The sequence below is a fragment of the Pseudophryne corroboree genome, chromosome 4, assembly GCF_028390025.1.
Source record: "Pseudophryne corroboree isolate aPseCor3 chromosome 4, aPseCor3.hap2, whole genome shotgun sequence".
Lineage (NCBI taxonomy): Eukaryota > Metazoa > Chordata > Amphibia > Anura > Myobatrachidae > Pseudophryne > Pseudophryne corroboree.
Window position 1 is genome coordinate 38,699,293 of NC_086447.1, and position 4,869 is coordinate 38,704,161.

A 4,869-nucleotide genomic window follows, 5' to 3' on the forward strand; every position below is an offset into this window, starting at 1 on the left:
GGAATAAGAGTGGCTAAAATAGAAACGGAAAAGCTAATAACAAAGTAAAGTAAATCAAACCCCCCCATTTTTTTAAAATACATCAACAGTAAAAGATTGAAGAAGAAGAGTATAGGCCTCTTAAAGGACAAGCTGGGAGTCTTAATCAAACACGATAATGACAAAGCAGATAAATTGAATGAGTTTTTCTCATCTGTATTTACAAGAGAGGACCAGATGCAGGGATTAACACAAAATCTTAGCAAGGATAATGTCCCACCGCTAAGTGCTTATATAAGTAAGGAAGTAGTCTATGACCGATTAAAAAATATTAATATTAATAAGTCACATTGCCCAGACGGAAATCACCAAAGGGTTCTCAGGTAGCTATACTCTAAACTAGCAAGACCGCTATTTTTGATCTTCAAAGACTCACTTACATCAGGCATGGTTCCCAAAGACTTGTGTATAGCAGAAGTAGTCCCGATAATCAAAAAGGGAAGTAAATCTGAACCGGGTAACTATAGACCAGTTAGTCTTACACCTGTAGTGGCGAAAGAACTGGAAGGTATTATAAGGGATAGTGGAGGTCATTCCGAGTTGTTCGCTCGTTGCCGATTTTCGCTATGCTGCGATTTGTTGCAAAATGCGCATGCGCTTAGTTATTTAACTAAAAATTTAGCAGTTTTGCTGTGGATCCTTTGGTGCTTTTCAGTTGCACTGCTGATCGGTGAATGATTGACAGGAAAGGGGCCTTTCTGGATGGTAACTGAGTGTTTTCCGGGAGTGTGCTAAAAAACGCAGGCGTGTCAGGAAAAAACGCGGGAGTGTCTGGAGAAACGGGGAAGGGGCTGGCCGAACGCAGGGCGTGTTTGTGACGTCAAACCAGGAACTAAACGGACTGAGCTGATCGCAATCTGTAAGTAGGTTTGGAGCTACTCAGAAACCGCAAATAATTATTTATTAGCAGTTCTGCTAATCTTTCGTTCGCTATTCTGCTAAGCTAAGATACACTCCCGGAGGGCGGCGGCCTAGCATGTGCAATGCTGCTAAAAGCAGCTAGCGCGCAAACAACTCGGAATGAGGGCCAGTATGCAGAAGTTCCTTGAAGCCAATAAGGTTATTAATAGAAACCAACTGTCACACACCAGAGGCAGCGGCCATCGCGCTTACCCCTGCGTGTCTGCTGGTCCGTCTGGAGGTCCCCGCCTCCGGCGGTCATCGGGTCCCAATGTCTTGCTGGCGCTGCTCCCGGTGGTTCCCCGGAGTGTGGGCGCCGCCATTGCACCCGGAGTCACGTGGGCGGGGAGCGGGTGACGTCACAGACCCGCTCCACCAATCCTGTTAGGGCGGGAGATTCAAAACCAGACGTTGGGCAGAGCCCCGGTGCCTGAGTACCATCGCTTTTCCAGAGGTGATCTCCAGTGCTCCTGTCACCGCTGTGCTATCTCCTAGAATCTCCAGCATCCAGTCAACCTTCCCAGCATATCGCTCTGCTCGCTCACCAAATCTCCAGTGTCTTTAAACATAGCTCACAAATTCTGCAGTGTCTTTCATCATCGCTCACAAGTTCTTCATTCATCAGTGTCTTTAAACATCGCTCACAAGTTCTTCATTCATCAGTGTCTTTAAACATCGCTCACAAGTTCTTCAACCCTCAGTGTCTTTAAACATTGCTCATAAATTCTTCAGTGTCTTTCATCTTCGCTCACAAGTTCTTCATTCATCAGTGTCTTTAAACATCGCTCACAAGTTCTTCAATCATAAGTGTCTTTAAACATCACTCACAAATTCTTCAGTGTCTTTCATCATCGCTCACAAGTTCTTCATTCATCAGTGTCTTTAAACATCGCTCACAAGTTCTTCAATCATCAGTGTCTTTAAAACATTGCTCACAAATTCTTCAGTGTCTTTTATCATCGCTCACAAGTTCTTCATTCATCAGTGTCTTTAAACATCGCTCACTAGCTCTTCATTCATCAGTGACTTTAAACATCGCTCCCAAATTCTTTATTGTCTTTCACCATCGCTCACAAGTTCTTTATTCATGTAGTTTTAAGCATCGCTCACAAATTCTTCAGTAGCCTTTGACATTGCCCACAAGTTCTCTTTCTTCTATGTGTTGCTGTATTGCTCCCTTCCCAAAATAAAGTTCTTCAACATTTTTTCATCAATCATAATTGTCAGAGTCCTGTATGAGGAAAACCTATATCCGACCTTCTCTGCTCCGACCTAGCTGTGGTTCCTCTTCCCGACCATCGGAAGAGCCCCCGAGTTCACAACACTTCCAATCCAGGTCAGTGACACCAACATGGATTTGTGAAGGATAGATCATATCAAACAACCTTACTAGGCATTTATGAAATAGCCCAAACCTAGACCAGGGTAAGGAGGTGGATGTAATCTTTTTAGACTTTACTAAAGCTTTTGACACAGTACCACACATGAGACTTATCCATAAGTTACAAGAATTTTGTCTAGGTAGCACAATATGCACTTGGCTTAGAAATTGATTAGATAATAGGTAGAAGCGCATTGTAGTTAATGGAAGTTTTTTTATATTGGACTGAAGTACTGAGTGGTGTGCCACAGGGGTCTGTACTTGGAACACTATTATTCAAGATTTTCATAAATCACCTACCAGTATGTCTGGAGAGCATGGTGTCAATTTTTGCCGATGATACCAAACTGTATTATAAGGTTATAAATTCGGAGGGAGATGCTGTGTATCTTCAGAATGACTTATTTAAACTGGAAGCATGGACAGCATAATGGGGAATGAGGTTCAATACAGACAAGTGTAAGGTAATGCACTTTGGTAGCAAAAACACAATTTCCACCTACATACTAAATGGGGTACAATTGGGGTTTCTGTGCTGGAAAAATACTTGGGTGTTCACATAGACAACAAACTTAGTAGCGGTACCCAAAGTAGGATTGCAGTAAAGAAAGCAAACAAGGTATTAGCATGCATAAAGCGTGTAATTGATGCAGGGGATGAAAGTATTATACTCCCATTATATAAATCACTAATAAGGCCACATCTTGAATACTGTACACAATTTTGGGCACCATACTACAAAAAGGATATCCTTGAACTAAAAAAGGTTCAAAGGAGGGCTACCAAGCTGATTAGTGGAATGGAGATGCTGGATTACGAGGAAAGGCTTGGGAAGCTAGGCATGTTTACACTGGAAAATAGGAGATTAAGTGGGGACATGATTAACATTTACAAATATATAAAGGTACAATACACAGAGCTTGAGGCTGATCTGTTTTTGATAAGATCAAGTCAGAGGACACGTGGTCATCCACTTAAATTAGAGAAGAGGAGGTTTCGTACACAGAGGCAAAAAGGTTTTTTCACAGTAAGGACAATACGTGTTTGGAATTCCCTGCCAGATAGCTTAATAATGGTGGACTCGGTCGATACTTTTATAAATGTGCTAGATAAATTCCTAATGGATAAAGACATACAGGGTTATGGTGGGTAGGTCACGCACTATAATAATAAAAAAACAAAAATAAATATACACACATATATATATATATATATATATAAAATCCTAAATATAATACAGCATAGGAGCCCCCAAATAGGATGAAATCGAAGGACAAATTGTCTATTTTCAACTTCAGAATCTATGTATCTATGTGAATATTTACGTTATCATAATAATTTAGGGGGTCATTCCGAGTTGATCGCTAGCCAGCAATTTTTAGCAGCCGTGCAAACGCATAGTCGCCGCCCACGGGGGAGTGTATTTTTGCTTTGCATGAGTGCGAACGCCTGTGCAGCAGAGCGCCTGCAAACACATTTTGTGCAGAACTAGACCAGCCCTGTAGTTACTTATCCTGTGCGATGATTGCTGCGATGAGTGATACGGTAATGACATCAGATACCCGCCCAGCAAACGCCCGGCCACGCCTGCGTTTTTCCAAACACTCCCAGAAAACAGTCAGTTGACACCCATAAACGCCCTCTTCCTGTCAATCTCCTTGCGTTCGGCTGTGTGATTGGAATCGTCGCTAGAACCAGTGCAAAACCACAAAAGGACATCATACCCATACAATGCGGGTACGCATTGCGGTGCATGCGCAGATTAGCCATTTTTTTCAATGATCATTACGCAGAGAACAACAGCAGCTAGCGATCAACTCGGAATGACCCCCTTAGTCATGAAATAAAATATCATCAACGATTATTTTTAGTCAACATTTTCATCCAAATTAGCACTACCCACCCACTTACAATATTAAACTTTCTTTAATTTTTTTCTTCACACTTCCTTTCACCTTTAACAGTTGATGCTCCAATTATCACTGGCGCTATCCTGTTTACGGCTCATATAACTGGAAGATTCAAAGATTCAAGCTCACTTTTGATGTGGGTTTAATATCATTTTATGTCAAATGTACAGATGTGTCCTCTGGCTTTGTTGCTGTGTAGCGTACGCAGTGCGACTCCCGTCTCCGAAATATTTGTGGATGAGAGCGAACGCACATTCCCGAAATCCATTCACTTCAAGAGTTGTGTGTGCGAATGCTTGCAGCCTCCTGCTGCAAGGATACAAGAACACACCTATGTATATGTACAAATGTTATAAACCATGTCCGTACTCCATTTTATTACATCAATCAAGTATCAAAATGGAAGGGATCCATTTACAGTGTGTCAGCATCTACTGTACATCTGTCTGAATATTCAATTACATTACACTATATTCAATTATAAAAGTTAAAACTGGGAAAAGGATCAACATATAACAAGTTATTCCTCAATGCAATGTATTGCATTTGCCAATAAAAATAAAGTAAACCTCACTAGTGTACAGTAGGTTCTAAATGATTTGGAAACTATACTAGGAAGTTTTAAATTTTGTTGATTCA